At 40.8% G+C, this 12,983-nt stretch overlaps 1 protein-coding gene across 1 annotated transcript in view; it reads left to right on the forward strand.

Moving 5' to 3' along the window:
• The window catches only part of SETBP1 (SET binding protein 1), a 382,254-nt gene that overhangs the window by 225,744 nt on the left and 143,527 nt on the right, over nucleotides 1–12,983 (forward strand). The gene's annotated exons all lie outside the window — the stretch shown is intronic.

Consider the following 12,983-nt stretch of genomic DNA (forward strand, 5'->3'; position numbering starts at 1 on the left):
TGTGCCAGCGGGGCCCTGAGCCTCAGCAGAGTTGCAGTTCCTACTCTCCTGTTTGTTGAACTTGCACAGGTCTGCTAACAGGAAGGTGAAGATGGTCAATTGCCACACCAGGGAACTGAGAGTGCCTACCACTCCGAGCAAGAGAATCACATCCACCAGTAATGTGGGATCTGAGCCCCCTCTTGAAATAAAGGTGAAGCAGATATCACCAACCCAGGGTCCACAGAATGGAGGAATAAAATATGGATTAGAGTGAACTTACTGATATTCTACTATGGTATTGCTTTTATCACCATCCTTATTCACATTTCTCTTCATCTGCTCCCGTTTGTCAATGTCGCTCTTAATCAACACTCTCAGGTTACAGATATTTAAGCAGCTATCAATCCACTCAACTATATCACATGTAGGCATGTGCACAGACACATACACACACAAGGTTTCTATTGAAACTATGAGGCTTTATCAGAAATGTTTACCCAGCTGTCACCCAGAGCATCTTGGCTTACTCCTGTTGGGATTTGCTTCACTTCTGTCTGGGCAGCTGTGTACTCCTAACTCTTGATTTTCTGCCTTGTTGGAGAAAGGCACTTTAGAGATCGAGATTGTATTCAAACTCCAGAATTGCTGTGTTTCTCTGTTTTTAAGTTTCCAAGACCCACATGGGGCTATGTAAAATCCAAATTGTTGATGTATATACCACAGTCTGTGGCCAGGAAACTCACCGTGGGCTGCTTCTCCATCCTGAACTGTAAGCTAGAGCTTTGAAGCATCACAATGTTTGAGAAATTACAGTCTGGGTCTTTCTGTGTGTGAGAATGGGTAAGGATCTAAAGCTATATGAAGACAATATGGTGCTTCTATTGATCTGTGTGAGTTGAACATATGGAGGCTTTGAGGGGAAAAAAGGGCTGCCCTATTTAGTGACCCAGGGCTGATGAGAAGGTGTGTTACAAATCTGTATCTCTCCCAGCATGTGGTCTGGGACACATTGGCTCATTTTACTGATGATTTCCTTGACTCAAGTAGGGACCATCTTCTCTTACCAGTTTATAGCATTAATTGAATTATGTGAGAAGCACTGCAGGTGCATTGGGGAGAAGAAAGAAAACTAGGAAATACCATTCCTGCTTGTAGAAAATAGATAAATGGGGAAAGAGGGAGCAGACATGTATGTGGCAGTTTTTGAACAAGAGCAGATGTACAGGTGGTAAAATAAGCTCATCTTTTTAGATTGCAGTAATGGAGAGTGTTCTGAGAGAAGATAGTCAAGTCCTGAGCTTTGAGCTTTTTCTCTTAGTTATGGTGACCGTGTTCACTGAAAAGAAAATAATACAGACCCATGGCCTGAGAAAGGATTTTAGGCTTCTGGGTGTGTTGAACTGGTATAATTTCTATATTAAAATTTTGAGATTTCTAGAATTTGCCAAAGTTATATGGAGATAATAAGTCAGACTAATGTAAATAAAGGCTGTCCCAGAAAAGGTAGTGAGCATGGTCACTGCAGTCTTGGAGCCCATACTTCTGAGGAATGGACACCTGGACTCAAAACTCAGATGAGCCACCCACTCAGGGCACCTTTGCACCTAACCCAGCATGGCTAAAGGGTGGAGTTGCCCAGCCATCCTGTCATTCCTCCACATTACCTCTGGACCCCAAAGCAATGGCCCATGTTGATCAAAGCCCTTTTAACTACACCATTAATATGGTTCTCTGTCTTTATCTGTCTTTAACTGGTATATAACATTAACCACTAGTGAGCTTCAGTAATATTATGAATATATCAGACTGTGAATGACTAGCTACTTGGTTCTCAAATTTTGGTACACATGAGAGTCATTTGGGAAAAGTTTAATTAGATAGATAGCAAGAGATAAAGATAGAGATACATGTAGATTGATTTCCTGTCTCCAAATTCCAATTTAGAATACCTAAAACTGGACCTAGCATGGGACCCAGAAAGTTAGAACTTAAACAAGCCCTTCAAGCGAATCTGATGGAGGGGGTTCCAGTTCCATATCTTCAGAATGTTAGCCAGAATTAGCTAGGATTCTCTTGAGGGGCCCTAATTTCCTGAATTTCTGGAAGCCTGCCCCAGGATTTTTTCTCCCTTCTCACAGTCTCTGTGAAAAGGCTCCAGGTTCTACTGTACAGAATCTTGCCAAGCAGGATTTGGAAGAGAGTAAATTCCTTTTAGGATTACAGGATTAGGAAGCTAAAAGGTGATTCAAATTCTTGATTAAACAAGAAAGAAGGAAACAGGAGGGGATGCTCCCCAGCACACATATCACTCCAGTGTGTTTTCTCTGTAATTAAAGGAAGTGATTGCAAAATATTTGAGCGGATTAAATGCTCAGAGAATATAGTGATCAAATAACAGGAGATGCTGCATTCTTTAAAATGATCACTGGCTTGGCTTTGCCTGAGTTGTTGAACTAATGTCACTTACACTTCAATACTGAGGGACTACCCAAACAGAAATAGTCTGCTGTGGGTTTAGAAAAACAGCTCTGGGTCTCACAATGCAAGACATTTGAGGTCCTCAATGAATTTTCTAGTGACCTTGATATATGGTATAATGTCTCCATTGCTCAGGTTTCTCTTTTGCAGAATTAGAACAATACTCCCTACTATGTCTTTCGACAGTTTTGCCATCATTGATATCTACTAATTTAGTAATAATTTTTGAAAACCATTTTAAATCCTTTCTAGAACAAGAGGAGCATTTTAAAAAATATGTATAAATAAATAAACATCACCTTTATCAAGTGTCTTCCAGGTAATAAATTTGGGGGGAATACAGAGATGTGTTTCTCCTCCAAGGAGATCATAATTGGGGCTTGAGAAGTTCCAGTACAAGGGTGTTGGAAATAGACTTGGCATGGTTTCCCAATAAAGGAGATTTTGTCTTCAAAGGAGAATTGTGACAAATATGCAGAGCCTCTTGGCCCTGGTGTATGAGATTAGGAGAGGGCTCCATGCCTTGGAAAGAGCACTAACCTTAGAGCTATACAGACCAGGACTGGAATCTTCACTCAAATCATGGCCAGGTTTCGGGACATGTTGACCTATGCAATCACATACGGCCCCATGCTTAGTCTAATACTCTGCTGTCTTGAATTTCTTAATTTTTAAATAAGGGTCCCATATTTTCATTTTGCACTGGCTCCACAAATTATGTAATGGGTCCTGACTCAGCTATTGTGTGTCCTTAGGCAATTACTCGACCCTCTGAGGTAGAAGGGAACAATCCTTTTAATAGGTTTGTGAAGGTAAAGTACAAAATTATATTTTAACTGTCTTGTAGGAGATGCTTAATAAATGTTTTGTTAAAGGGGGAGAAGAGACAGAACTGGGGTTGGCCACCATTTTTTTTTAAAGGGACAGGTGGTGACTATTTTGAGCTTTGTAACCCTACAGATTTCTGCCATAACTATTCACCTATCTGCCATTGTAGTGAGAAAGCAATCCAACCAACAACAACAAAAAAGTGTGGCCATGTTGCAATAAAACTTAAGTTACACACACACACACACACATACACACACACACACATACACACACACGGGTGTGGATGTATTTGCCCCATGGCCATAGCTTAAGTGCCTTTGGACTAGATATTAGAGAAGCAGAAGATAAAATTGAAGAAATAGACCAATGGTTTTAAAAGCGTGGTTCTTGAACAAGAATCTTCAGCCCCTATGAACTTGTTAGAAATGCAGATTCTGTGGTCTTAGCCCAGACCTAGTGACTGAACCTCTGGGGGCGTGCCAGTAATCTATCCCCCTCCAGGTGATTCTGATGCCTGAGGGAGTTTAAAACCACATCTAAAACAAAGAAATTCAAGAGTCCAAGGGCAAAGAAAAGAACAAAGGTAAGCAGCCTCTAATCAACCCGTCCTTGGCAATTATGAAGGCTGATATTCTTGATAGTTGTGAAGGTACCTCACAACGTTCCCCCCAATTGATCCCCGCAGCCAGCCTTTTTTCAACCCAGGTTCTATGAGAAAGTTAAGCTTTACAGAAAATTATTCAATGACTTATTTTCTCCATGAATAGCTAGTACCATTCGAGATGCATAGGAGAAAAATTAATTCATCACATACAACACTGAGGGACTACCCAAACAGAAATAGTCTGCTGTTTGTTCTCAAAGTGTGGTCCCCAGACCAGTAGCGCCAGCAGCACTTGGAAACTTGTTAGAAATGGGAATTCTCAGGCTGTACCCCAGACTTACTCGGGGAGTTGGTCCCAGTGCTCTGTATTAACCAACCCTCAGATGATTCGAAGCACACTGAAGTTAGGGAACCACTAAGTTTGGTTTGGAATTAAGTTTGGAATTAACTAGGACTTAATTCTCATTTTCATGAGACATGCTTGCACCAGCGCCAGTGAAGGAGATGGGGCTGGTATTAAAGTGAGTGCCCAAGGGCACTTGACTGTGCCAAGTGGGGCATAGATTTGAGGCCAGACCTTCCTATTCTGAGTCCTCTGCCAAATGGTACTAGAAACAAACAACCCCCATTCTTCCCCATCTTTTTATTTAACATGAGAATCCACTTAACATTGAAAAACAATAAACCACTCAGGGATCTTTAATATAAAAAACAATATATATGTGAATTTGACACCATGGGAAGATTCAGCTGCCTCACTTGAGCTGATAATGTTATGTTCTAATAGTTTTGCCCTTTCTATTGGGGGAATTAGCCACCTCGCGCTTTGAGATATAAATTCCCTGCTTTCCACCATGCCCCTCCCTGTGTGAGGATTAATCTCCATCTCCTCAGTAGTGTTTAGTACAGTTACAGTCTATTCTGTGCTGTTCTCTCTATTGTGGGATGACCCCGGATTTTCTTGTCCCTTTGTTCAGGCAGGAGCAAGAACACTGAAAAGTTGAAAGAAAACTAAAGTCGGCAGGAGATGGACTTTTGAGAATCTGTAGCTTTTGAGACCACACGGACCCACGTAGTAAATTCAGTCTGTTCCTGATTCTGTGTTCTTAGCATCATCATTACCTGCAGGGCATGACTCAGTCCACTGGAAAGACATCCCTTCAGCCATGGCCACATGGGGCCATCCTCTTCCTCTTGGCTGAAGTCTGGGGTGGGGGTGGGGGTACCAGAGATGGTAGAGAAGAGGTAGGTGATGCCATTCCCTGCCTGAGGCATTTATCCCACTCAATCGGCCCGGAAAGATCCTGGTGATCTGACTTATCCCAAGTCTTGAGTCCACCTTTCCTGCCTTTGTAGCTTCACATCATTCACTCAGTGCATAAGTATGCTGCAGGTATAAGCTACATGGAGAGACTCGACAATGGGCAGCCACTCTGTAATAGTTGTGACATGACCAGTATGAAATATTACCCAGAGACATGTATGTACCTTTCAGTACCACCACTTTTCCTTTCTCCTTTCTTCCTTGCCAACTATTTATAACTCATTCTTTCAGTTCTCCCAGGAAATGTTAATTCTACAGTTATCAACTCACCTATAGAAGTGCTTCACTCTAGGCCAGTGTCTTCCTAGACTGCACGGTCCAATTTGGTGGCATTAGGCACATGTGGCTATTTACACTTGAATGCAATAAATGCAATAAAATTAAATAAGAGAATTCCACTACTCAGAGCTCCTATTTTGTATTCAGTCCTACATTACTCTAATTGCTAATAGTGCTTGGTGTATATGCATTTTTTTTTAAAGATTTATTTTTTTATTTATTTCTCTCCCCTTCCCCTGCCCCCACTTGTCTGCTCTCTGTGTCCATTCGCTGTGTGTTCTTCTGTGACCGCTTCTATCCTTAGCACTGGCACGGGAATCTGTGTTTCTTTTTGTTACGTCATCTTGTTTTGTTGCTCTCTGTGTGTGCGGCGCCATTCTTGGGCAGGCTGCACTTTCTTTCTCACTGGGCGGCTCTCCTTATGGGGCGCACTCCTTGCACGTGGGCTCCCCTACATGGAGGACACGCCTGCATGGCACAGCACTCCTTGAGCACATCAGCACTGCACATGGGCCAGCTCTACACCTGTCAAGGAGGCCCGGGATTTGAACCGTGGACCTCCCATGTGGTAGGCAGACGCCCTATCCATTGGGCCAAGTCCACTTCCCGTATATGCATTTTAATATGAATATAATCCTTCAGGTAAACTGGGCTGAAGCTCTTGATGGTGGAGTTTCAGATATCAACTAATGAAAGAGAAAGTGGAGGCTAGGATGGTGTGTGCCTAGAGGGATGGGGTATGGGAATGTGGGGCGGGGGAGGGCGAAGGAGGGGAGGGAGCAGGACTTCAACCAGACCTTCAACTTGCCCCAATTCACACACAGGAGAGAAATATTTTTTATCCAATTTTTTATTATGAAATGCTGAAAAATACAGAAAGACAATACAGTGAGCATCCATATACCACCCCCCACCAAGATTCAAATATTGCTAATGTTTGTGAAAATTTTCAAATTTGCTGACTTGATTGAAAAAATATATGCTCTTATATAACCGCATTTCCATGATCACATATGCAAAGTAAACTCTAAATCCACAGCAATTAATTACCCTTTACTGATACTATCTAGGTGAACATGTATCCCTCCTTTCCCATGAAAAAGAGATTTTAAGTGCACAGTGAAGTTTCTGTTTCCTTCCACTCTGGACAGTGATGATCTGATATGTGGGTACTTCTGTCCCACACAAGGAGACTGGAGCATTTTACCTTCCCTCGTTGCCCTGAAATGTCAGGGAGAAAATGTCGAAATAGATCATTATCTGATATTATCGACAACTTGGATCCCCTGCACTCGTCAGCCAACTGAATGAGAAAGGTTTCCTTTTGAGCAATGCCCAGCTACCCTGTGAGAGAGCTTGTAAACCAAGCCACAGGGAGTCCAGGAGCACCTTTATGGAGATGACTGAGATGATGACAGGATGAAACAAAAAATAGATGAGGAAGAGTCCTTCCCCTCAAACATTCTATAAAACAGTTCAGGGTTGTAAACTGAACATATACCAAGGTCATTATCATTATAAATCATGCCATGTAGCTTCTTTTCCTCATATTGAGTTTCTTGCAGGCATCTTTATCCCTACACTAGGGTCAAAATAAATGTTTGTTGAAATTAAAATCTCCAAACAATCATCATAACAAATTCATCTAATGTCACAGAGTAGGTGGTCAGTAAATACCAAACTAGTTAAATTTAATTGATTCTATGACTTTCCCTCCTGGGAACTCTTTGACAGTTAATATCTGTGCTGCTCATTTGATGATCTGAAATTGTTATGTAATCCTTGACATTTCATTTATTTTTCCTTATTCATAGCATGTGTCCATATTAAATTATGAGGTCTATTTAGACAGAAGCTGTATCTTCTAATTCTTATTTCCTACATAAAGCCTGCTACAGTGCTGAGTCTACAGCAGGTTATCCATACAGTGCTGAGTCTACAGCAGGTTACCCATACATATTTGTTGAATGAGTAGATGAATGAATGAATTAATGAATGAATTAAACAGAATCGAATTTTACAAACAGGAACTATAATTACTTTGGAGACTAGGTTTAGTGTGGATCCACACTACAAAATCAATGACACTACATCTTTTTAAAAGATAAAGATGAAATGAATGGCCCCTCTGTGACTACCTTTTTTATTTATGCATAAGATTTCTGGGGTTTTTGACAATGATGTATACAAAACAATGCACAAACATACAAGTACTCATCTCTCCATGGCTGGGGGTCAGCACTAGCCTTTTCTTGATTTCTAGGTGTATGCAGCCACTGTTCATTTTGCCTTGACTACTACTGCTCTTGCAAGTGTCATATTGATTTTAATGTCCTCCTTATAGGGTTTTTCTCATAGTCAGAGATGCTAAGCTGAATTATAAATAAGTTTTCTTTACCAAAAACAAACAAAAAACCCGAAACCCAGAAACCTCCTCAAAAATTAAACCAATTTATGCAGACATAGCCATGCAAAATTCTGCAATTGTCTTGAAACTAGCTAATTGCTCCAGCACGGATTATCATGGATCCAACTTGATAGCAATTTATCTGAAAAAAAGACCTGGTTATTTGTATTAGTTTTGGGTAGGCTAGACTGGATGAACAAATAAGTGATAGTTCAGGTCAGTGGGCACTACTTTTCCATGCAGTGATTCCTTCCTTCTTAGGGCTCTGCCATCTGCTAGGGTCCTGTCTTCCTGTGTCAAGTTGTCAAAAAAGAAAATGGAGCATGGCAGGACACATCCGTTTCTCAAAAGAATTGAGAAATGGCATATATCTCTTCTGCTCACAGGTCACTGCTTAGAATTTAGTTTGATAGCCACATCTAACTAAAGGGAGACGGGGAAACATAATCTAGCAGTGTTCCCAAGAAAATGAAATGGATTTTTCGTGAAGAGCTAGCAATCTCTGACACAAAGTTTTATGTAACTTCAAAATGAAAAGTGTAAAAGGAAAATGTAGGTTTTATAAACAGAGGTATAAAGGTCCAGAGTGAGTGAGGCAGGAGTTTAGGATAGTATGCTGGTCTCACTCAGCAGGAACGAGTCTCAGGGGACCATATTTTAAAGGGATCATTGGAAAACCAAAGCCAGAATAGAGGACAAACCAAGATGGTCCAAGAACCATGTCCAGGGATAAAGTATGATTGGAATTCAAATGATTGTCCTGGGCAGGAGAGTTATGGAGACATGTCAGTCATCACCAAAGTATTTTAGAGGAAGTTGGCTTGTTCCGGGGAGTGCCAGAAGCCCAAATTGTGATTCCTATAGAACTTGAGAGGGTAAGAAATATGTATCCCTTGTTCACTCCATCCCCAGCTCCTATCATATTGCCTAACATACAAGATATTCAATAAAAAGGTCTGGATACAATTAACAGTTATTACCAGGATGCAGATTTCAGTACTGGATCCTAGGGGAGCTCCCTGACAAGAAAAAAAATGTTCTGTTAGCAAAGGTACTGAAGAATGGGCTGTGATGGGACAAGTCACTGCATTCACAGCACACATTCTCCTCTTAGCTGAAGTCCCTTCCACCTCTGGTTCAGGGCCTCAGCATCCCAGATTGGGCTTTTCGAGGCAGCTGTGTCACACCAGGTGTGAACCTCCCAGCCAGCATCAACAGGACTCAAGCAAAAATTATTGACCTGGAGAACCATCAGAGGAGCTGTTCCCTAAGAATTTGGAGGTGACTCTGGTAAACTCTTCCCAGCCCCTGGCCTCCTACCCAGGATTTTTCTGATGCCACCGTAGGCTTTAGGTTTAGGATTTTATCATTACAGCCTTTTAGCCTGATCCCTCACCATAGCAATCCTCTGAGCCAACAGAAGGAGCCATCTTTTGGACACTTCCTCCTTTTCCCTCACCCTAGCAGACATCCTGCTGATTAGAAAGGTCAGCCCCTGGATGATAAGATCCCTGAAGCTACTTACCAGAAGTCCAGCACCAAATAAAGACTTCAGGAAACACTGGAAAGCTTTGCGTTGCCAGGAAAGTATGGAAATTGGTTATGCTTCTTAGAACCTTTGTGACTTTAAGAGGAACCTGAGATACCAGCTTTGTAGCTTTATGTAGACTGTTTGAGAAAACTGCAAGGAAGTGGCTAGGGGATACCTTCTTCCTCGTCTATTAATACTAGTGGCTGTAGCAGCAGCTGAAGCCACTAGCATCCACTTTATCTTTTCTCAGCGTTCTATGTGTGCTTTGTGTCTGTTTTGTGTAATGGGTCCATCACATGAGACTTGGCCAAGGAACTCCAGCCTAAGATTTTAGACAAACTATACCTCATCTCTCACTTTCATTAAGAGAGAAACTGCCCAGGCCAAGAAAAATTTTCCTCTCCTTCTTTAAGAAGGAAGGAAGAAGTGCAATATAATAGAATGTGTCCAAAATTGAGGCAGGAACTAAACTTTGAATAGATTATTTTTATATGTTTATTTATTGTTTATTTAATTCATAGCCCTCCTTGTTCTAGAGGTAATTTTAAGTGGCTTACAAAGGCAGACAAAATTCAGAAAGATAGCAGAAATGAAAACACAAAAGAAGACAAAAGCAGGGATATAAATGAATTTTAACAAGTGACTAGATGAGTCTAATGAATCACATTTGGTTTGGCAGGTGATGGCTGTGTGACCCTGGTCTCTTAACTTTTTTTAAATCAAAGCTTTATTGAGATATATTTACATAAAATATTTAAAATAGCCTTTGAAAGCATATAATTCAGTGATTTTGTAGTATATTTGCAGATTTTTTGCAAACAATGCCACTAATACCAGAATATTTTCATGATCCCCCAAAATAAACCCTGTATGTGTTAGCAGTCATTCCCATTCCCTCTGGTTTAAGCCCCTGGTGGCCTGTAATCTACTTTCTGTTTCTGTGGATTTGCTTATTCTGGGTAATGCATCTTAGTGGAAGCACACAATATGTGACCTTTTGTGTCTGGCTTCTTTCACTTAGCATCACGTCTCCAAGGTTCACGGCTGTAAACATCAGCACTTCATTCCTTTCTAGGGCAAAATAATACTCAATTGCATGACTATATACCACATTTTATTTATCCATTCATCAGTTGATGCACATTTGGGTTGTTTCCACTTTTTGACTATTATGAATGATGCTGCTATTAACATTCATCTACAAGGTTTTGTGTGAACATATGTTTTCAGTTCCCTTCAGTATATACCTAGGAGTGGAATTGCTGGATCATACGGTAACTCTATGTTTAACTTTTTGAGGAATTGCCAAACTCTTTTCCAAAGCAGCTGTACCATTTACATTCCCACCAGCAATGTATGAGGGTTCCAATTTCTCCACATCCTCAACATTTGTTATTGTCTGTCTTTTTGATCAGAGCCATCCTACTAGGTGTGAAGTAGCCTCTTATTGTGGTTTTGATTTGTATCTTTCTAATGACTGATGGCATTGGGCATGAGTTCATGTGCTAATTAGCTATATGCATATTTTTTAAAGAAATGTTTATTCAAATCTTTTGCCCATTTTTAAATTGGGTTATTTGTCTCTTCATTGTTGAATTGGAGGAATTCTTTTTTACTGTATGCTCTGGATGCAAATCCTCCATCAGATATATGATGAATATTTCTCCCATTTTGTAGATTGTCTTTTCACTTTCTTGATGGTGTCTTTTGGAGCACAGAAGAGTTTTGTAGTTTTAGCTCCACAGCTATGTAGAACATGTAGCTATATGGCTATGTAGAACATGAGGTCTATGTTCCATTCTTATTCAGTTTTTGTATATGGAGTGAGGTAGGGAATCCTTCCGGGTTTTTTTTTTTTTTTCTTTTTTTGCATGTGTTATTATATTCAGTTATCCTAGCACCATTGTAAAGACTGTCCTTCCACATTGATTTTCTTGGCAACTTTGTTGAAAATCAATTGATGATAAATGTAAGGGTTTGTTTCTAGACTCTCAAGTCTATTCTTTTGATCTATATGTTTGTCCATATGAAAGAACCACACTGTCTTGATTGCTGTCACTTTGTAGTTTTTAGATCAGGAAGTTTGAGTCTTCCAACCTTGTTCTTTTTTGAGATTGTTTTGTCTGTACTGGGTCCCTGGCATTTCCATATGAATTTTAGGAACAGCTTGTCATTTTCTGCACAAAGGCCTCCCTAGGTGCTTTAGACTACCATTTTCTTATCTGTTTGAAAAACGTGGTGATCTATGCCCTATAGAGTACTTGTGGGCCCCAAATATTAAATTACTTTCAATCCTCATTTTCAGCCAAAGCTGCTCTTGCCTGTTTCCTAACCTAGGTTTGCTAAGTCATGCCTAACATTATCATTGTCATACATCGGGTCTCCTTGAAAACCATGGCGTTTCGCAGTTGACACGATGACTTCAATGCCACATTTGCCTGGACACGTCTGGTAAAATCACAAAATTATGAATCTGAAAAGGAAAGAACCCTCATCTACCACTTCAGCAGTGAAAGACTTACTTTCCTAAGGTCATCCATGAGTCTAGTTACTCAGATGGGAAGAAACCCACATCATCTTCTAAGTCTATCATTACTCTCTTAATCCTTGCTTTCTGTCCATCTTTCATAACAGTTTCTTAACTTTAATCTGTCTCCTTCTAGGTACTTGCCCATCACTGAAGAGATACCTGCATGCTTTTCAAAACCATAAAAAAATTATGATAATAATCTGCAGTTTAAAAATCCAAAGTGTGACCTTAAGGGCCCAACTAGAAAAATAAAGGGTATAATCCCTCTAACTAGAGGGAATAAAAGGTTCACCTGCCTGCATAGAGCAGCACCTTCTTACCAGTGACACCTTGTGAGCTTACCACTGCAAGGCTTTGAAATGTGGGTGGATACTTTTAAAAAGTTTTCTGAATTGCGTTTTTTCTAGCTACAGTCTTCCTGCTGCACTAGAAAACACTGGCAACTTTGAACCAAGTTGGAGAACCTGGAGATTACTCAGGTTTTGCCAATAAGGAAAGGGAGACCTGAGAAATGATCTATTAGTGGAAGGACAGGGTGAGGCCACGAACAGGATTTATTTCTCCCAAATCAAAGAAGCCTGCCAGCCTGCTCCTTTGGGGAGGCTTCCAGCTCCATGCCGAGACTCCTGAGGAGTACTCTTTGGGGGCCGTTGTTCTTGTTGATATCCTAGGATACTGCCCACAACCTAACTTCCATGAGGACATAGTCCTGCACCCACACTTCTTGTTATCTTCCCTATTCAGGATCATTTCGAAACTTATTTTGGAGAAATAACTGCTCTCTGGGATGAAGGATTCCAGCTTCCTGAAGGTGGGATGGGGTTAACATCAGGAAGGAGGAACTGAAGGGAAGAAAAATAAGGAGAAAGGAAAAGAATTGGGGAACTTCTGCTGCTGACAGTGTATAGGAAATTAGACTGTAAGTGGGTTTGTCTCTTGAGAAGTTTTTATCTGGAAGGCTGTGGGGAGAGGAAAATGCCTTCCTGCTCGCTACAGAGTCCTTCCATCCCACATTCC

This window comes from Dasypus novemcinctus, chromosome 16, assembly GCF_030445035.2.
Source record: "Dasypus novemcinctus isolate mDasNov1 chromosome 16, mDasNov1.1.hap2, whole genome shotgun sequence".
Taxonomy (NCBI): domain Eukaryota; kingdom Metazoa; phylum Chordata; class Mammalia; order Cingulata; family Dasypodidae; genus Dasypus; species Dasypus novemcinctus.